Consider the following 22,937-nt stretch of genomic DNA (forward strand, 5'->3'; position numbering starts at 1 on the left):
CAGGGTACTCTGGCCCAGAGGCCTGCCCGGACACAGCCTCCCCCTGCCCCCATCCACAAGTTCCCACCCACCACCGTGAGAAGACTCAGTCTCCTCCTGCACCAACTTGCCTTCCCGGGAAGGAAGAGATGGAAGTAGTACCACCTGAAAGGGAAGAAACCGTCTTGACAGTGAACTTTGAACAGATGAACCATTTATATAAAAGAGGCTGTTGTAGCCAGAAGAGATTGAATTATCACTAATTGTCAAGTTTTCACCCCACCAGCAAAAGGGGGTCACGGTGCATGATAAAATAAGTCACAGAAAAATTTCAAAGCTCCTTTTATTCCCCTCATGAGTTTCTTTGTTATGTTTCTACTTTTCCCTTCTCACATTTTAGACCTTTTTTAAATAAATAAAGCATAAATGTGAAGGACCCTCTAGCAGCCAACTGAAAAGAGTACTTTACAATATGATGGATGTGTGCAGCTCCCTGGCAGTGGGCACAGAGTAGAGAGTTACTGGGGTATGTGGGAACTGCAGTCCTGCAGAGCCATCCAATTGCACAGGCTGAGGGCAGACGGGCTCTGGCAGGGAACAAAAACAAAAGGAAAGACCTCAGTATCCACATTCCAAGTGAAGCCCCTGAACTTTAGCTTTTATATGGTCACTGACAAACATCAGCTTATTTTCGTGGCTGCCTTATCAACAGAAGTGCAGAGAATGTAAAAAGAGGACACAAAAAGGTTTCCACCCTTTCTTATTAAAGTAACTACTGTTATGCCCAGATTTTTAATATCGTCCCCAAAAACCAGAAACCACCAGGGAGACTGAGTCATGCATACAAAAGCAAAGGGCTTTATTATGGGCTTAGGCTGGCCGGGCCTAAGCTCAGGCTCACAGACTTTACCGGTGCAGTGGATTCATGCTGAGAGCCCCGAACAAAGGCGGGGTAGGGCTTTTATGGGTTCAGGAAGGGGGAGTTACAGGAAATTGTGACACAGGTACAGGGGTCCAATCATTATCCCCTATCAATATTGGCAGTAACTTTAACCATACATTGTTACTTTTGGTGGGAGTCAATCAAAACATTTAGAGTGTTGACCAATTACAGAGTGAGTCCAGGACCCTCACGTAGGGCATGACTAACCTGCTAGGCCTGCCCTTAGAAATGTTAAAGGTGTTAGCTGGCCTTTCCTGATTCAATATTCTAAGGGTTAACTGGGCATCTTGCTTGACTTGTATCTCCTAATTTCCTTTTCAACATATCATTATTGCTGTAAGTAGATGCAGATGCTTAAATTAGTTTTATTGTTAATGCCTCAAGACATTTTTAGGAAAAGTCCACAAAGCTTTTAAAAATCCAATAAATTATACAGAACCTTAATTTACTTTGTGTTATACCTTCAACTGAGAAAGGACATAGTGTTCTTAAATTTAGATCTTGCTTTTTATCACCAACTGAACAAGTATCTGACTTACTAAAATGGGCAAGACACACTCTTGGAATGTTATTTATGTGCTAACAATCCCTCATTTGTTGGAAAAATAATTACATATTGACAAAATTGATAAGAAGCTTATAAACTATCTTATTACTCTGCAAATAATGATAACTTGTAGGCATATTATGTCAAGCAAATGCCAATAAAAATGAAAGTTTTTCTGGAACCATTCTATAAAAACGTCTATTCACCCACTCTACCCTCTAGGCACAGACTCCTGACTGCAACTGTCAGCAGAAATTTCCTCAGTTCAGTTAATTATGCCTAATAACATTTGAGGAGATTAATAAGTATTTTATAAAATATTTTCTCCTAAAAATGGAGAATGATTTAAATATACTCTATATATTATAGAAGAATAATTGTATACAGTTTCAAATTCAATTTATTTATTTGTAATCCAAACGAGACTGGCCCTCATGGACCTCCCTTCTACCCAGACGTGCCCTGGGGTCAGGCCTGATATGTTATCTATCAACACGTAAACAAAACTCGAAATATAAATAATGTCATTTTTACTAAGTGTCCATGGGGAAACGGAAGAAAGTGTTCTGCCCAGTAAAACATCAGAAATACTCTTCTTAAAGCTTTTTGTTGTTGTTTACTGATTTATTTTTGAGAGAGAGAGTACAAGCAGTCAAGGGGTAGAGGGAGACAAAGAAAGGGAGACGCAGAATCCGAAGCAGGTTCCAGCCTCTGAGCTGTCAGCATAGACCCCAACCTGGGGCTCAAACTCATGAACTGTGACATCATGACCTGAGCCAAAGTCAGATGCTTAACCAACTTAGCCACCCAGGTGCCCCAGAAACACTCTTCTTCACTTGCTTTTAGATTACTCTCAGCTTCCTCTCCAACTTCAGGTGCCTGGAACTCCTCTCGTATCTGCAATCCCCTCTCTGCTCAAAGAACTATCTCCCCCAGTATCTCAGTTTGCTTTCTTTAAGTTTGACATTTTGGTTCATCCCTAACTTCCCCAGTTTGTGTCCTTACCCATCATCCACCTCAACAAAACAAAGGTCCCCCGAAAGGGTCTGCCCTCATTAGAACTTGAGAGAGGTATTAAAAAATAAACAGACATACCGGAGATTTTAAAAGTTAATTTGAACATTTATCAATCTCAATAGGGTAGCACCCAATTGGAAGTGGTTCTGGGAAAGAATTCTATGGAGAAAGTGCAGACACAAAGAAAGGAAGTCATTTGGCTGTAGTTTAGCTATTTGTGATTGCTTCTCCTTTGGCATTTTAATTTTGTAACTGTGAGACATTTGCAGGCTTAAATTTTGGTTTGCTTACCTAAACCACTAGCTGTTAGAGCCAAATTAGTCTAATGGGCTCCTTGTTAAATTAACAGGATATTTTTGAATAATAAATTCTTTGTTATTGACCGTAACATGTGGCCGTGGGCCATCCAGCTCCTCCTCCTGGGGAAGCCAGGAAGCCAGAGGAAAGGACAACAGCACTCCTCTGGTTGAGTGTCTGCCCCTGTTCGTCATCTAGTTCTTGTCTTCTGCAGACTGTCCTGCCACCACAAATATCTACTGAAATAAACACTTTTTTTTTTCTATCAATGTCATCAATACAATTCAAAAGTAATTTTTGGTTTCTTCATCACAAATGGCAAAATTCCTCATTTCAACATGGTCTCCAACTGCATTTCTGTAGCATTGTTTCCTTCTGAAACATTCTAGAAAATCCTGACTGCAAGTGTTTATTACCTGAGAAAAATTCTCTCAGCTCTGCATAATCTCTATTGTGAACCTGTTTTTTTTCTTTTTTCTTTCTTTCTTTCTTTTTTTTTTTTTGCTGTATTATATCCTTTATCCACTGTAAGCCATATCAGTGGAAAGATTTTTTATCACATTCTGACTTTGGTAGAATTTCCAGGTTGTATTCACACAGAAAGAAGTTCCTTTCCTTGATCAGTTAAGATCTCTGTGAAATATTCTATTTTTCCGCATGAACTAATCCCTAAAAGAATCACTAGAGGTTTTCTCTTTGGCTATTTCATTCTCTTCTGGGATGCTGAAGCCAGGGAGTCGCCAATATTCTTGGGCCAAGTCAAGGGGATGCCTCCCCCTCACAGTCCGCATCAATCATTCCAATACCCCAAGATGCCTGGTTTGGGTACAAAACAAACACAACAGAAGAACTGAAACCATGCAGATAAATATTGGTATTTATCACTCCTAATATGAATTTACTGAGAGAGCTACTAGGCTAACTATCTCCTAATTACTGCTCTAAACTAATGGGCACTGATGAAAGATTCTCCAAGCTGAGTGTTTTGCTAAGAATTAACAGTTTCAGAAGAATTCTTATCCTTTTAGAAGTTTGTTTTTGACTTCTACCAGGATTCAAAGCAACAGTGTACCCTCCAGCTCCTTAGAAACATACTCTTAGACATGGGACCAAACTCTTACAGTCTTAGCTTATGTTTAAAGCTGAACATCCTATAGGGTAGGACCCAAACAGAAACAGGCTACTCTTCACAAGTTCATTTGATTTTCAGTTTAAGCCCTGCCCCAAAGACAGCCTAAATTAGCTGTGTTTCTGCATACCATTTCATTTCTCCAACTCCCAACTGGTTTTCACAGCCCAGTCTTCCATTAACAACCTTCATTCACTCAACATTTAGGGCTTTTTATATAGTTTTTGAAATTTTATGTAACTGTCAGGAGCACATGGATTTTTTTTTTTTTAAGGAATATACTTTTCAAATGCCTTTGAACTATCTCATTTACATGGCTCAATAGCAAACATGGTTTCAATGAATATAGATACAGCGTTTTCCTTATCAAAGAGCTTGCTTGCCACAACAGTTTGATCCTGGCTCTTCCCTCCCCTGCCCAGGATAAAGTCCTTAAGTATCAAAGGAGTATTCAATTTCCTTAGATACAAATGTACTTAAGCCATAGACAGTAGCATAAAATGCAGAGCTTGTGGAGAAGCTGGAGAGTGATGTACGGGGTGAACACAGCTCTTTGTCCCAAATCCTTTTCGTCAGTGTCAGTGTCAGTTGTGACGTGGAAGGGTCATTAAGGTGCATTGTGGCAGTTAGTCTTGATGTCAGACATCTCAGAACAGAAGAAACATATTTTACTCATTCACCCAGCCCAGAAGTTCTTTTCCTAAGAAGTCTACAGAAAGAACGTTCATGACTAAAAATGTATCCTAAAACTTCTGTTTCTTTCCCAGGGGGCAAGCACACCTAGCCCAAAGAGGACAGCAGAATATATCCTTGCAGTTATATATATATATTCAAGCTTCTACAGCTAAATAGAATCCTGTTGGAACCTGAAGAAATAAAGTAATGAATATTAAAGACTATCTTTTTGTTTTTATTGTTCCATGTTTTATTAGTAATTAGCATCTGGTGAGTTTAATTAATAATATACACTAATTTTTGCACAGTCTGATCACACAAGCTTTAATGAAACTGTAAGTCAAGGTAGAGATTTTCAACATTGTAGAGCACATTGTTTCCATCTTTCTTCAGGTCATTTCAGCACAATATGGCAGGTGCAATCACAGCAAATAGTCCAGAATGAATAAGGGAAACAGGGATGTGTTTCTCATTCATAGGAAAAAAAATCTCTTCTTTCTTCCTTCTTTAGACTATATGAAAATGTTTTATCTCTACTTTCATAACACTTATTACTTATAAAGTGCACAAAAAGAATTTTGACTTATGAAAACAATATCATCATATAAAGTTTTTAAACAGAAAAATATTTTTCAAAAAAAAGTAAGAAAAATTATCTATGACCCTAGTACTAAAATAACCAAGGTCTTTGAAGCTAGACAGAACTGGGTTGAAATCCTAACTCTATCATGAGTAGATGTGTGACTTTAGGCAAATTATGGTCTTCTCTATGTCTTAATTTTACTCATATGCAAAATGAAGTTACTAACCACTGTTTAGGTATCATTCTCAAGTGAAGAATCAAAGCCTGATTCTCCTCTGTGTTAAAACCAGTAAGCCTGAATTTGCATGCATTGGCACCATAACATAATGATTCTTAGGAGAAAAAGAAATCCTAGCACAAACATTTTATTGCTGCCACTTACCTAATCCCTGAAATCATAACTGAAGGCTGCCAGCTCAACAAGCAGTGCCAATCTTTAATCTCTGAGATGTCAGGGTAGCTGACAGGAGATGGCAACAAGAGCAGAAGAATGCCAATGGCAATTTCTAGAAACTTTGGGCTCCAAACATGCTGAGTCTTTTAGTTCTGCTTTAGGGAAGATGACTTCTCTCTGGAGTTCCTCAGGGAAAAACCACCATGAATGGAACTCAGGCTCAATCAAAAAGACTACTCCATATCACAGAGGCAAAACAGTTTTCTTATGGGAGCCTGAAGGTGTTAGGGAACAGACAACAGAAAAGCTACAGAGGGACCCAATCACTGGTGGGTATTTTAATGTCTACACCTACTTGGCCAGTTTATACTTGAAGAACCAGTCCCAACAACAGCAGTTATTGCATCTTCTCAAAAACAAACAAACAAACAAAAAAATTACTCAAATCAATTACATTCACTACATTTGCATACTTAATTTTCCCAATACACAATTTAAATGCCTCCAAATTGTTGACCTATGACTTTCAACTTCCAAAATGATCCCCTGAAGCTATTCATCCAGTGAGTCAGTCCTTGACAGTGAAATTTTCTGAGTTGCCCGGAATAATATCACTGTGTTCCTGTGAAGATTAAATGTGATAAGGCCTTCAAAGTGCTCAGTACTTTGACTTACCCACTCATTTGTCTATCTTTACAAACCAAAATTTTATTGTACATGCAGTTGGTTTTCTGGGTTTGTTGTTGTTGTTATGTGTTTTCTTATAGTAGGAAAAATGTCCTGCATTTTTAAAACTTCTTAAGTATTTTTTTAATGTTTATTTATTTTTGAGAGAGAGTGCTAGCAGGGGTGGGGGTCAGAGAGAGAGGGAGACACAGAATCTGAGACAGACTCCAAGCTCTGAGCTGTCAGTACAAAGCCCTATGTGGGGCTCAAACTCAAGAACATGACCTGAGCCAAAATGGGACACTTAACCCACTGAGCTACCCAGATGTCCTTACAAAAATATTTTTAAATTCTACCTAATACTCCATTAATGGAAAGATGTCACAGTTTTTCTAACAATATATTTATTATTAAAGACTTTGGTAATTCCCAATTACTTATATAAGTAATACTGCAGTGAACATTTATTTAAAGAAATCCTTATCTGCAAATTTATGGCTATTATGTCTGGTTATTTTCTTTCAATCTCTACTTTAATATATTCAACTTACAAGATTTTCTAAAAATGACACAAAGCCAAAGAAAACAAAAATGCAAAACCATGTAATATATTCTTTGGAAAGATGTATAACTTGTTTTCTATTAACTCAACAAATTTCCAACTGAAAAGAAAATAACTGTCTAAAAATTTAATTTTTTATTTTGTGGAATAAAAACATGCTCAATTTAATAAGATTTTTGTTCAAACAAGATGATAACTTTATATGCCACTAACTTATTTTTCTTTGAATTTTTTATTGTTTATTTTTGAGAGAAAGAAAGAGACAGAGACAGAATGTAAGCAGAGGAGGGGCCGAGAGAGAAGGAGACACAGAATCCAAAGCAGAATCAAGGCTCCAAGCTGTCAGCACAGGGCCCAACATGGGGCTCAAACCTACGAATGGTGAGATCATGACCTGAGCTGAAGTTGGATGATCAACAACTGAGTCACCCAGGAGCCCCTATATGCCACTAATTTAATTTATGCAGAATATATTTATGCAACAAAACACTGCAACTGATATTTTTCTCTTGCATCATAGAGAATCAAATCTTTTGTGAAGTCATTCAGAGAAAGGGTGAGGTCAATGTCGCCATCCTCATATGACTACATATTTATTTTCTTATGGCAATGTCATGCTAGTTCACAGTAGATTAAAAGCTAACCCAAGAGGAGTCAACATGGCAGAGAAGTAGGGAGACCTAAAGTTCCCTTTTACCTCAAACACAGTAGTTTTGAGGCCAGAAGATTTGGAATGCCAGGAGTCTGGGCTACAGAGTGACAGAAACATCTCCAGGGACCCATGGGGACAACTTGGCAGGCCATAAGTATGTGATTGTGACTGGGGGAGATAAAACAAGTGGCATAGGCATGGAGGGGAGAGATCCCTTTGTGTGGAGAGACAAATGGAAGAGAGAGAGAGTCTGTGGAAGTATAGGATTATATTTGGATGAGGGAAAAATCTCAGACTGGGGAATGGTAAAAAATGGAGAAAGAACCAATTTCTAACTCATTCCAGAGTTGCAGGACTTTCTCTGAATTGGAGCCTGCTACCCTGTTCATGCATCAGGGAAGGAGGAGAGCCTGCTTCAAGTTCAGTAGCTAGCTCAGAGGTGCAATTGGAGAGTACAATCCACTCCCTGGAGCGCTATGGGAAGAAGGCATATAGCTGTTTCAAGGACAAAAGGCCCTACAGGCGCCCACCAGACAGGGACCCTTTGTCGGCTGGCTGGTGGAGTGGCACTACCCTGGAACCAGGGAATGCAGAGGGGGGTCCTTTAAGACATCAAGGTTTGAATCCCAGCTGAGTGCCCTGGAAGTATGAGCACTATGAAGCGGGACAAACCAGCCCACTCATGCCCACACTATGAGGACTGCCTGAACAGAGTGGTTTGGGATACCAGGTTGAGGGAGAAGAGACTGGCATGTTGCCATTTTTCTTCCCATCACCACGGGAATGGACAACGGGCCCACAGTGGAGGCAGGACCCACATACACCAGACAGGCCCTCCTCTAGACCAGCAAAGCCAACAACAGTTCCAAGTTACCACCAGATACCAGTCCAGCAGTTTTGCATTTTCTGATTTGATTCTTGGTCAATTCTTATTTTATATATACATTTTTTTTCTTTTCTTTCTCTTATTTCTTCTCTTCTCTATTCTGGTTATTATAGTTATTGTTTTGTTTAAGCAGACATTTTTTATCTATTCTTTTTATGCCTTTTCAGCATCTCCTTCCTTATTTTCCTCTCTCTCTCTGGATTAAGCCCATATCATTTCTCTGATTCTCTGCCTGGTCAATTTATTTTTTTCTTTTCTTTTTTCTTCACCCCTGTCATTTCTCTTTTTATATGGAACAAGGCTTCTTCCACCACCACCCCTTTTTTAAAATATTTTCCAGGGTTACTTCAATGAGCAAATCAAAGCACACCTGGTGGAAGGTACAAACCACCACTACAAATAAGAAGATACAGCATGCAACACACTCCAAAACACCCCTGGACAGTGTCTGACCCCTTCTTAATATAGTAGTTCTCAAAGGCGCAGAACACATAATAAGCTATTAAAATACATAAGGGAGAGAAAACTAGCCAAAATGACAAAATGGAAGAATTCTCCCCAAAAGAAATTCCAGGAGAAAATGCCACCTAGAGAATTGCTCAGAACAGGTATAAAGAATATATCTGCACAACAACTTAGAATAACAGTCATAAGATTCATAGCGGAGCTTGAAAAAAGCATAGAAGACAGCAGAAAATGTATTGCTACAGAGATCAAGGAACTAAGAAATGGTTACAATGAACTAAGAAATGATTTAAACTAGATACAGTGATAGCAATGATGGAGGAAGCAGAGGGGAGAATAAGTGAAATAGAAGATATAGATATGGAAAATGATGAAGCCGAGAAAAAGACACATAAGAAAATACTAGACTATGAGGGGAGAATTAGAGAAGTAAATGACTCAATGAAACATAATAATATCAGTATTATAGGAGTTACAGAAGAAGAAGAGAGACAGAATGGGACAGAGGGTTTACTTGAACGAATTATAGCTCAGGACTTCCCTAATCTGGTGAAGGAAGCAGACATTCAAATCCAGGAGGCACAGAGAACTCCCTTCAGATTTAACAAGAATAGGTCTTCTCCATGACATATCATAGTGAAACTAGCAAAACACAAAGATACAGAGAGAATTGTGAAAGCATCTAGGGACAAACAGGTCTTAATGTATACCAGTAGACACATAAGTGTAGTAGTAGGTCTGTCCACTGAAACTTTGCAGACCAGAAGGGGTGACAGGAAATATTCAGTGTGCTGAATAGGAAAAATTTACAGCCAAGAATTCTTTATCCAGCAAGGCTGTCATTCAGAATAGGAGGAGAGATAAAGGCTTCCCCAGACAAACAAAAACTGAAGGAGTTCATGCAAGAGATCAGAACTGGGACTCTCTGAGTGGAACAATGCAAAGTCTACAAAAGACCAGAGACATAATCACAAGCATAAAACTTACAGATAACACAATGACACTAAACCCTTATCTTTCAATAATAACTCTAAATGTAAATGGACTAAACACTCCAAACAAAAGACAGAGGGCATCAGGGGCACCTGGATGGCTAAGTCAATTAAGTGTCCGACTTCTGCTCAGGTCATGATCTCATGGTTAGTGAGTTAGAGCCCCACATCCGTCTCTGTGCTGACAGTTCAGAGCCTGGAGTTGGCTTCATATCCTGTGTCTCCCTCTCTTTTTGCTCCAACCCTGCTTGTGCTCTGTTTCTCTCTGTCTCTTAAAAATTAATGTTAAAAAAAATTTTAAAGACATAGAGTATCAGAATGGATACAAAATTTTTAAAAAACAATATCCATCTCTATGTTGTCTACAAGAGATTCATTTTACACCTGAGGACACCTTCAGATTGAAAGTGAGGGAATGGAGAACCATCTATCATTCTACAGTAAGTCAAAAGAAAGCTGGAGTAGCCATACTTGTATCAGATGAACTAGATTTTAAACTAAAGGATTAACAACAGATGAAGAAGAACATTATATCATAATTACAGGGTCTATCCATCAAGATGAGCTAACAATTGTCAATGTTTATGCCCCCCAAATATATAAATCAGTTAATCACAAACATAAGCTACCTTATTGATAAGAATATGGTAATTGCAGAGACTTTAATACTCCACTTACAGCAATGTGCAACAGATCATCTAGGCAGGAAATCAATAAAAAACAATGGCCTTAAATGATATACTGGACCAGATGGACTTGATAGATATAGTCTGAACTTTTCATTGCAAAAGCAGTAGAATTCACATTCTTCTCGATGACACATGAAACAGTCCCTAAGATAGATCAAATACTGGGTCACAAAACAGTCCTCAATAAATATAAAAGGATTGAGATCATACCATGCATATTTTCAGATCACAATGCTATGAAACTTGAAATCCACCACAAGAAAAATTCTGGAAAGCCTCTAAATGCATGGAGGTTAAAGAACATCCTACTAAAGAATGAAAGGATCAATTAAAGAAGAAATTTAAAAATATATGGAAACAAATGAAAATGAAAACATGACCCTTTGGGATGCAGCAAAGGCAGTCCTAAGAGGAAAATACATTGCAATCCAGGCCTATCTCAAGAAACAAGAAAAACTCCAAATACAAAACCTAACCACACATTGAAAGGAACTAAAAGTAGAACAGCAAAGAAATGCCAAAGCCAGCAGAAGAGAAATAATGAAGATTATAGAAGGAAAAAAAAAAACAGTAAAACAGATCAGTGAATCTAAGGGCTTTTTAAAAAAATAATAAATTGATAACCCCCTAACCAAACTTCTTGAAAAGGAACAAGAGAACCCAAATAGATAAAATCATGAATGAAACAGGAGAGATCACAAGCAACACCACAGAAAGACAAGTAATTATTAGATAATACTATGAAGAATCATATGCCAACAAAATGGACAATCTGGAAGAAATTGACAAATTCCTAGACACTCAGACACTACTAAAACTCAAAAGGAAAAAATTGAAAATTGGAACAAACCCATAATCAGAGAAGAAACTGAATCAGTTATCAAAAATCTCCCAACTAACAGAAGTCCTGGGCCAGATGGCTTCCTTTGGAACTTCTACCAGACATTAAAGCAGAGTTAATACCTCTCTCTCTCAAGCTGTTCCAAAAAACTAAAATGGAAAGAAAGTTTACAGACTCATTCTATGAAGCCAGCATTACCTTGATTCCCAAATCATACACAGACCCCACTAAAAAGGAGACTCACAGGCCAATATCCCTGATGAACATGAATGCAAAAATTCTCAACAAGATACCAGGCAAATTTAATTCAACAGTATATTAAAAGAATTATTCACCATGAAATAAAAGGGATCCAAATTGGCAAAAAAAAAGTCAAACTTTCACTCTTCACAGATGACATGATACTCTACATGAAAAACCAAAAGACTGCACCAAAAAGCCACTAGAGCTAATACATGAATTCATCAAAATCACAGGATACAAAATCAATGTACAGAAATCAGTGGCACCTCTATACACCAATAATAAAGCAACAGAAAGAGAAATCAAGATATCGATCCCATTTATAATTATACCAAGAACCATAAAATGCCTAGGAGTAAACCTAACCAAAGATGTAAAGATCTACTTGTAGAAAACTTATTAAATAAATTGAAGAAGACATAAAGAAATGGAAAAACATTCCATGCTCATGAATCAGAAGAACAAATATTGTTAAAATGTCAATACTTCCCAACACAATCCCAATCAAAATTGCATTAGCATTCTTCTCAAAGCTAGAACAAACAATCCTAAAATTTGTATAGGACCACAAAAGATGCTGAATAGTAAAAGTAATGTTAAAAAAGAAAACCAAAATGGGAAACATCACCATCCAAGACTTTAGCCTCTACTACAAAGCTGTAATCATCAAGACAGTATAGTACTGGCACAAAAATAGACACATAGACCACTGGAATAGAATAAAGAACCCAAAATTGGAGCCACAAATATATGGCCAACCAGTCTTTGACAAAGCAAGAAAGAGTATCCAATGGAAAAAAGACAGTCTCTTTAGCAAATGGTTGTGGGAGAAGTGGATAGCAATATGCAGAAAAATGAAACTGGACCACATTCTTACACCATACACAAAAATAAACTCAAAATGGATTAAAGACCTAAATGTGTGACAGGAAACCATCTTTCTCCTTAGAGAAGAAAGCATAAAACAACCTCTTTGACCTCAGCCACAGCAATTTCTTGTCCACAGACAAGTCTCCAAAGTCAAGGGAAATAAAAGTAAAAATGAACTACTGGGACCTCATCAAAATAAAAAGCTTCTGCACTGCAAAGGAAACAATTAATGAAACTAAAAGACAACTGATAGAGGGACACCTGGGTGGCTCAGTCAGTTAAGCAACCGGCTTCAGCTCAGGTCATGATCTCATGGTTTGTGGGTTCGAGCCCCACGTCGGACTCTGTGCCGACAGCTAGCTCAGAGCCTGGAGCCTGCTTCAGATTCTGTGTCTCCTTCTCTCTCTGACCCTCCCCTGCTCGCGCTGTCTCTCTCTGTCTCTCAAAAATAAATAAAGACATTAAAAAAAATTTTTTAAGGCAACTGATAGAGGGACACCTGGGTGGTTCAGTCATTTGAGTGACCGACTTCAGCTCAGGTCATGATCTATGGTTTGTGAGTTTGAGCCCCACATCAGGCTCTGTGCAAACAGCTCAGAGCCTGGAGCCTGCTTCAGAGAGGTCTCCCTCTCTCTCTGCCCCTCTCCTGCTTACATTCTGTCTCTCTCCCTCTCTCTGTCTCAAAATTAAACATAAAAAATTTTAAATAAAAGGCAATTGACAGAATGGAAAAAGAAATTTAAAATGACATAGGGGATAAAGGATTAGTATCAAAAATCTATAAAGAACTTGCCAAACTCAATACTCAAAAAACAAATAATCCAGTGAAGAAATGAGCAGAAGACATGAATAGACACTTTTCCAAAGATGACAGCCAGATGACCAACAGACACATGACAAGATGCTCAACATCTCTCATTATCAGGGAAATACAAATCAAAACCACACTGAGATACCACCTCACACTGGTCAGAGTGGCTAAAATCAACAACTCAGGAAACAACAGATGTTAGTGAGGTTGTAGAGAAACAGGAACCCTCTTGCACTGCCGGTAGGAATGCAAACTGGTGCAGTCACTCTGGAAAACAGTGTGGAGGTTCCTCAAAAAATTAAAAATAGAATTCCCTTATGACCCAGCAATAGCAGTACTAGGAATTTACCCAACAGATACAGAATTGCTGATTCATAGGAGCACAAATACCCCAATGTTTATAGCAGCACTTTTCAAGATAGTCAAATTATGGAAAGAGCCCAAATGTCTATGAACTGATGAATAGATAAAGAAGATGTGGTTTATATATACAATAGAATACTACTTGGCAATGAGAAAGAACTAAATTCTGCCATTTGCAACAATGTGGATGGAACTGGAGGGTATTATGTTAAGTGAAATAAGTCATTCAGAGAAAAACAGAATCATATGTTTTCAATCATATGTGGAACTTGTGAAACTTAACAGAAGCCCATGGGGAAAGGGAAGGGGTAAAAAGAGTTTCAAACAGAGAGGGAGGTAAACCATAAGACATTGTTAAATACAGAGAACAAACTGAGGGTTGATTGGGAGGCAGGGGAGAGGGGAAAATGGGTGATGGGCTTTGAGGAGGGCACTTGTTGGAATGAGCACTGGGTGTTGCATATAAGCAACAAACCACAAGAATCTACCCCCGAAACCAAGAGGACACTGTATACACTGTATATTAGCTAATGTGACAAAATATATTAAAAAAGAAAAAAAATCTAACCCTATAAAATCCACAGCCACAAGCCGATGCTAGCATGCAGGTTCCACAATCCATCCATAAACATGTTTCTACTTACCCATCAGTCCTCCTGTTGATCTAGATCCAAACAGAACAGAAATTTATGATCCTCTTCACATCTGGTGTTTCAGTCATAGCCCTAGACTAACAAGGAAAGGAACAGACTGGTTTATAGGCATTATTTAGAAGAAAATGTTTTTTTAAACTTGCCAAGAGTTAAATTATGTATTCTTTGAATAATACCAAAGTCCATAATACAACTATGAAAATAATCATCAACCAGTTATCCAGAGAGAATATTAATTTATATCACATGTAACCTAAAGAATACTAATTTAATTTAAATTCCTGTGAATAGCTTTGAGAAGGAATTCTGTTGAGAAAGAAAAATTGCAAATGAAAAGAGAAAAGATAATAATGTTGATGTCTTGTTTATCAGTCTGTGCTAAAATATAATTATAATAATAGACTATTGTGAATCTAAAAAAAAAACAACTAAATATAACCTCTATGTAAAAACAGCTTATTGTCTTTCAAGCTGTGTGAAGACAAAGGTACCTCTAGTAACCTCAAAGAGGTTTTTAATTTGGTCATAAATAAGCACTTTGCAGTCTTTCTATTCAATTACATTTGGCAATATGCCAAAATAGAATACTACACTCAAAAAAATTGTATGTTAGAATACATTAATTTTCCATTAAATATTTGTTGAGAACCTACTATGTGTGCCTAACAATATGCTTGACATTAAGGTCCCAGGGAACTTAATATATATTGTGAAAGTAACTTAATTCACTGTTATGATAATCACAAACTGAGCATTGTAGCCTGGTAAGATATATATTTCTAATCAGAGAATTTTAAAGTATTTCAGAAGACTTGATTTTTATTTTCTTTTCTCTCCTTTTTTTTCAGAAGAGTCTAAATAAACACTCTCCAATAACTTACTAGAAAAGGTATTCAGATAATAGCTTTGTGACTAAAGTTATGCTTGGAACGTCTAATCACATAGAGCCTTTGTCTACCATAGAGAAAACTTCTATTTCAAGTTTTCTGCCATGATTAGAGTCAAGGAGAGTTTGAAAAAGATAAATATAAAACAAAACAAAAGGAGGCTTTTTGTTCCATTAAAAAAAAGAAAACTATCTGAAGTAACCTGCAATTTGAAAGGTCAGACATTAAGTTTGTTCAAGGAATATAAAGTAGATTAAGCAAATGAGGACTGTTGAGAACCTGGTTTGTGGTCACACATCACCAGAGCACAGTGCAGAAAATAAAAGATAAATAAGATGTGGTCCTTCCTTACTCTTAAAAAAAAAAACTTTTTATCTATCAAATATATAAGTTTAGAAAAAGGAGAAAAGTTTAGTAAAAGTAGCCAAAAAAGCTTCCTTCAATCTAAAGGGGAATAGGAAAAGGTGAGGGGTACCTGAGTGGCTCAGTCAGTTGAATGTCTTACTCTTGATTTGGGCTCAGGTCATGATCCCAAGGTCATGGGATTGAGCTCCACGTTGGGCTCCATGCTGAGTCTAGAACCTGGTTAAGATTCTCTCTCTCTCTCTCTCTCTCTCTCTCTCTCTCTCTCTCTCTCTCTCTCTCTCTCTCCTTCTGTACCGCTCCCTACTAGCTCTCTCTATGTTTATAAATGCTTTTTTAAATACTATTAAAAAATGAAAAGATGTGGCATGAGAAGTACTTCAGGGTGATGATGAACAAGGCAAGTGCAGGGAGCAATATGATGTGATGGAGGTGTGGGGTGGAGGCCAACATGCTAAACCCCATGATGAGAGGGACAGATGTCATCAAGAGAGGAGGCAGAAAGGGCAGCAGAAGGTAGATGAGAATTTACGGGATGTTGTGGAGTGGATATACATATAAACTGAAACTTGAGGGCTGTACATCACAGATCAGCATGTGAATAATGAGACCCACAACAGTGTTTTGAAGTGCAAAACTCAAGCTTCTACTTCTAGTCAATATTTTTCCACAAATATTTGCTGAGCCACCTGATTTTTTATTAAGTATCCTTTTGGGTTCCTGGACCCAATTCCAACATGTCGGGGTAGTTTCCCCCATGCCAACAAACAGTTCTGGGACTCCAGCAGGGTATCCCATAATTCAGCTCAATTACTGATTCATCAATCAATTCTGATGCTAGTTACCTGGAAACAGCATTAGATCTCATAGGTTAAGGGCTCAGTCCTACACAACTGGCCCCATTCTGTCCCTACTTCAGATGCCAAGCAGAGGCTCCCACGGCGCCTTTCCTGGGTTCAACTAATTTGCTAGAAGAGCTCATAGAACGCAAAGAAACATTTTACTTACTAGACCACTGGCTTATTGTAAAAAGGATATAACTCAGGAACAGTCAGATATAAGAGATGTATAGGGAGAGATATGAGAAAAGGGCACAGAGCTGCAATGCCTTCCTCACACATGCTATTCTCTCTACCTGAATCTCTGCATGGTCACCTGGAAGCTCTCCAAACCCTATCCTTCTGGATTTTTATGGAGGCTTCATTACAATGATTAAGCCAGTTCCAATCCTCCAATCACATTGTTGATTCTCCTGGCAACCAGTCCTCTTCCTCTGGAGGGCTCAAAAGTCTCTTCATTAATATTGAAGAAACACCTTTATCACTCAACACTGAGGAAATGTCAAGGTTTGGGGGGAGTTATGAGTAAAGAGCTGTGGGTGAAGATCAAATATACATGAGAAATATATTTTTGTCATCTGGGTGATCAGATAACATTTTTCTTATAAATCACAATATTGCCAAAAACCTAGGTTTATAACCTCATAAGGCTTATAAACACATCAACAAGTCCAATTCTTTCTTCCAGGTGGCCAGCCCCATATCACCATCCTGAAATGTCCAGGAATTCTCTAAAACATTTACCAGGACTCAACACCCACAGTTTGTACCTCCTATCTCTAGAGACAGATGTGCCCCTTAAAGTTGGAAAGTTTCCAATGGGAAACCCATTGCCCCTGTCTGAGGGGCTGCTCAGTGCACAGCTAAAATCTAGACTTTCCTATGATACCCTCATTTCATGACTCTGCCCCTAACCGCATGAATAAACTTCATACACTGAGAAGACTGCCCCTCCCCAGCCAGGGCTACACACAAAAAAGGGGGGTCCAAATTGGACTGGAATTTTCAGGGTCATAGGAACAACCACTTGGCTTAAAACCTGACAGTTACATGTCAGGACTGGGACAGATTATACTGACTGTTAATTCATAAACTCCACCTCACCTACCTCAGACTACTTTTTGAGGTGCAGTCAAACTCTCCAACTGCCATTTTTACCAATATTGTGACTTCTATTAAAAGACTTGCTGACCTCTTTTAATCCAAAACTTGCTCCTAATTACCCATGTCTACTCCAACAATCTCAATAATATTTCATCTCAAAGATAAGAGACTGCAAATTTTGATCTCTCATCTCTACCTCTTCATAACAACCAAAGGACCTGAACTCATGTAAATTTGCCCTTTTCCAAATGCCTCCAGTTGCCACTCTCAATAGTACCATAAAAAAATGAAATCCCGGGGCGCCTGGGTGGCTCAGTAGGTTGAGCATCTGGCTTTGGCTCAGGTCATGATCTCACAGTTCGTGGGTTCTAGACCCATGTCGGGCTCTGTGCTGACACCTGGCTCAGAGCCTGGAGCCTGCTTCAGATTCTGTGTCTCCCTCTCTCTGTGACCCTCTCCTGCTCACACTGTCTCTCTCTGTCTCTCAAAAATAAATAAAAAACATTAAAAAAATTTTTTTAAATGAAATCCCATTTCACCAGATACTTGTGATGGTTAGGAAAAGATAAATACTTTGATTGCTAGCTAGAGACAGAGAGTAAGAGAAAACAGAAAGAGGTAGACACAGAGACTATAGAAGTCTTAGGCTGTTACTACACGAATTCTTTTCTACCATGTAAATGCTGCTTCAACAAATACAATTTAACTTAGTGACTATAAAAAGAGTCTACAACTGATTGGGGCAATAGCATGTTAAATAAAAATATTTATGGCAGTTTCATAAAAACTGGCATTTACCACTCAAATGTTCCCAAATGGATGCTGAGTAGACCTGAAATATTTTTTAGGTAATTTATTCCTTAGACTTAATATGTAAATGTTTTCAATTATAATAAGGCATTACAAAATATTAAGTACTTGTTTGCTAATCTTTTCAGGACAGTGACACATTAAACAGGATGCAAATATATTTTCCCAAATTAGAACAAAAATAAAGCATGCAATTCAAAGAGTGAGGGGAAATTGGCATAACTTAATGTTTTAACAAACCATGATACTTCCTGCTCAAAATCTAAAATAATGGTAAAAATGCAAATTTAGAATGGACCATTCAACTGTCAACACAGATAAGTATAAAAGTCTACAGGTCACCAAAGACATTACCTATTCTCAAACTAAACATCTAAACTTAATATTAAAGTAGAAAGTGATGTAACACTGAGAAAGGAACAGGGACACTTAGGCTACTTGGGTCCCTCAGGACAAACTGAATACAGCTGTGGAAGAAGAGTCTCAAGTGCCTCCAGTTTCTGAGAATATATTGGGTCACCTAAGAGAACAGCCCGGTGTATTGTTTGCTTTTTGATAGCAAACAAGATAGGCTGATTGATTGAGCCACTCACATGCATTCATTCCTTCAACAAATATTTATTGAAGGATTATCATGTCAGACACTGGGATAAAGTATTTTCTCACATCACTTAATTGAAATCCAACAAGTATTCTCATGTTATAATGAGGATTAAATGAGTTAACATTTGTATAGTGTTTAAAGCAGTACAGGGCACATAGTAAGTGCGATATAAATGTTTGTTAAATAAATCATGTTGAGAAGTCAGTTGTAATATGATCTTTGTACAAGATTTTGGCATAAGAGACAGCGGTAGAGTCCTGAAATACCAGCCAGGAAGCTAAGTACAGGAGACACCTAAGTCAATATGTGCCCATACAAAAATCACCTGATGGTGAATTTCTCTGGAGAAATAAATATTTTATGAGACTAAGAGAACAGGTTTTACATTGCCTGTAAACATTTATTTAGCATGTGCTTATGAAACACTACATGCTAAGTACTGTCCTAACTGCCATATCTATAATAACTGATTTAATTCTCACAATAACCCTATGATACTATTAGTACTCCATTTTGCAGATGAAAAAATCAAAGCACAGAGACGCTGACCACCTTGCTAATATCATACAGGTAATAAGAGGCAGAGCCTAGGGTCGCCTGGGTGGCTCACTCGGTTAAGCGTCTGACTTCGGCTCAGGTCATGATCTCACGGTTCATGGGTTCAAGCCCCGCATCAGGCTCTGTGCTGACAGCTAGCTCAGAGTCTGGAGCCTGTCTTCAGATTCTGTGTCACCTTCTCTCTCTGACCCTCCCCTGTTCGTGCTGTCTCTCTCTCTCTCTCTCTCTCTCTCTCTCAAATAAATACAGTAAAAAAAAAAAAAAGGCGGAGTCTAGATTCATAACCAGGTAGTCCGGCTCCAGAGTCCAGGTTCTTAAACACTAAGTTAAAACGTGACAATAAAGGAGCCAGTATTTATTAGGATCCTCACAGGCTCTGTCTCTCTAAGTCAGAATTGGTCTATGTACATTGGTTCACTTGTCATGTATCACCATAACAAGAAAAAAAACTAAGCACAGATGCCACTCTACAAAAAGGGACAGTGAAGAACTTTGAGATACCCTTTGAATATACAGAAAACCAAAAAGACAATTGAGGTGACAAACAGAAGTGTGGGGCTAAAGTGAGTCTTAAATTTCACATGATCATAACTAATCACTTTTGATATTCACACATATTTTGCAAGACTTAGAACCCCTTAAGTACTGGTGAAGAACAGAGTAAGCTTACCTATATCTTCCTCAACTGAACAGAGGAAATTCCTATCCCTTTGCCCTTGGCCCAGCCCTCTGCCTCAAATTAGTCCACTTACCAATAAGGACATATCAGCAATCTACAGACCACAAGAGATAGTAAGTACCAACAACATGAAACACAACTTTTCCATCATTTGTGGTGGGATACTTATGAAAGTTACCTTCAACTTGGAAATCCTGCCTAAGGCAAAGGAAGCAGACTTTTCTCAAATAGCCAAATGTAAAAATGAATTTTAAAATGTGATAAATTTATCCCCCATCCTGAAGACCAAAAGAGACACTCAGGCAGCTTACCAAGAACAATTAAGGCTAGGAAACTGACAATAATTTCTCTGCCTCAGAGAGAAAGATCAAGAAGGATCCATCTCAGTACTTTCCAAAGTACTGGTGAAGTTTGTTTCTCAACTTTTCCTACAGTTCAGCTCTAATTCGTGAAATAAGAGTTTAAAAGTGCACAGGCTTTCTAAAATGTTTGCAACCACAGATCCTGCCAACTGCTGCTTCCTCATTAGATGAGTACTTTTGTGGGCTTTTAAAGCTGGGATGTTAGCTCCTGGTTTGACAATAATTCAGTAAACAGGAAAACTTTAATGTTCTTTCTGCTGAAAGTGGTCGGACGAGACGCAAAGGTTTCAGGAACCTGATGCCTGAGCCTCTGACAACTGCTCAGACAAACCACTCTATCAATCATGATTATTTGGTGCCCCCCTCTGGCCTCTCTGCAGCAATTTTATTTAGTTCTTCCAAGAAACTGAACAAAATTTCTAAACAAAAGTCCAGAGTAGAATCAAATATCTGCCTGTGAGAGAAACCTCACTTTGTCTGCACTTACAATATAATTTTTCCAATTCCCCAAAGCAAAGGAAACTTTGGCAGGGCTAACTGTGTGCTTTCTAACTCATAATGTATTTAAGGTGATATAATTTTGACTTATGTATTTTTAAACACCCCTTAAGGAAACTGTGAAGAACTCTATAAGTTCTTCACAGTTAAAATAGCTACGAGGCTACCTAGGCTCCAGTTAGAAGAGTGAGGCAACTTACTTAGGAGAAATCATGAAATCATTCTGTAAAACAGACAGCCTTAGAACATTAGACAATAAAAACTTGTACAAATATCAGGTTAAATAGTATCAATATATTAGCATTTATGCAATTTCTAACATTTTAAATTACTCACGCACCTTCACCCATGTCCCCTGGGGTTCCTAACTAAAGAGACACAAGTTGTGTCTCGTCACAGAAAGCTTGTAGCACCTCAAAATGAGTCTCTTCTTTATACCCAAGGACTCCTTTGCTGTGGCCGCTCCTGGGATAATCATGCTCCTTCTGTTAGGTTAACATGGTTTGACTGCTTTTGGAGAAGACACAAACATGGGTTTCCAGTTTATGTCACTGAGGACCTGGGCAATGGGACAGGACATTCACCCCCACAGTTACCAAGAGAGCTGAACCGTGCAAATACTAAAGATAAAGAGAAGAGATCAGGCGCCATGGGCTTTTTAAAGCGATGCTAAGAAGGCCCGATCCTGACAAACAGGATGTCAAAGGGAAGTGAAGCTGTAAAGGCAAGAAGGTGAAGAGCCCAGGAGGTTCCTTGTGGGAGACAGAAGGTTACTGTGCAGGGAGTTTTTGTACAGGGCCTTGAGTGTTGGTGCCCATCCTTGACATGGCAGGCGTGAAGACAAACCTAAAACACACAGAGATTACAGGATATCCCTAATTCTTCTCCTCCTTTATTTTTATTTTTATTTTTTAATTGAAGTATAGCTGACACACAAAGTTACATTAGTTTTAGGTGTACAACATAGTGATCCAACAAAGCTGCGCATTACACTATGCTCAGCACAAGTAGAGCTACCATGTGTCACACATAATGCTACCGCATTACCACTGACTATATTGTCTGTGCGGAACCTTTCATTCCCCTGACCTATAGATTCCATAACTGGAAGCCTGTTCCTTCCACTTCCCTTCACACATTTTGCCCATCCCCTCACCTCCTTCCCCTCTGGCAGCCATCAGTTTGTTCTCTATATTTATGGGTCTATTTCTTTTTTATTTGTTTGCTTATTCACTTGTTCTTTAGATTCCATACATAAATGAAATCATACAGTCTTCATCTTTGTCTGTCTGACTTATATCATTTAGCAAAATTCCCTGTAGGTCTGCCCATGTTGTCACAAATAGCAAGATCTTGGGGTGCCTGGGTGGCTCGGTTGGTTGAGCGTCCGACTACAGCTCAGCTCATGATCTCACAGTTTGTGGGTTCGAGCCCCGTGTTGGGCTCTGTGCTGACAGCTCAGAGCCTGGAGCCGGTTTCCGATTCTGTGTGTCCTTCTCTCTGTGCCCCTCCTCTGCTCAGTATCTGTCTCTCAAAAATAAATAAATGTTTTAAAATTTAAAAAAAAAATAGCAAGATTCATTCTTTTTATGGCTGAGTAATATTCCTCTGTGTATATTTAACACATCTTCTTTATCCATTTGTCTATTTATAAACATGTGGGTTGCTTCCATGTCTTGGGTATTGTATATAATGCTGCAATAAACACAGAGGAACTTTTTTTCAAATTAGTGTTTTTGTAAATAGTAGTGGAATTAACAGTATTTCTAATTTTTTGAAGAACCTCCACACTGTTTTCCACAGAGGCTGTATCAATTTGCATTCCCACCAGCAGTGCATGAGGATTCCTTTGTCTCCACATCTTTGCCAACACTTAAAATTATTTGTCTTTTTGTATCTATTCTTTTTTTTCCATAATATTTTATTGTCAAATTGTTTTCCATACAACACCCAGTGCTCTTCCCCTTAAGTGCCCT

General features: G+C 38.3%; 1 long non-coding RNA gene across 1 annotated transcript in view; it reads right to left on the bottom strand.

The window, feature by feature from the left end:
• Positions 1–334: 334 nt before the first annotated feature.
• LOC115292648 overlaps positions 335–22,937 on the bottom strand; it is a 36,791-nt gene continuing 14,188 nt past the window's right edge. Inside the window, exons 3-4 of the long non-coding RNA XR_003909076.1 lie at positions 14,249–14,334; positions 335–566 (exon numbers count right to left, since the gene is read on the bottom strand). This is a non-coding gene — a long non-coding RNA (uncharacterized LOC115292648). The remainder of the gene's footprint in view (positions 567–14,248; positions 14,335–22,937) is intronic.

This window comes from Suricata suricatta, chromosome 5 (genome assembly GCF_006229205.1).
Source record: "Suricata suricatta isolate VVHF042 chromosome 5, meerkat_22Aug2017_6uvM2_HiC, whole genome shotgun sequence".
Lineage (NCBI taxonomy): Eukaryota > Metazoa > Chordata > Mammalia > Carnivora > Herpestidae > Suricata > Suricata suricatta.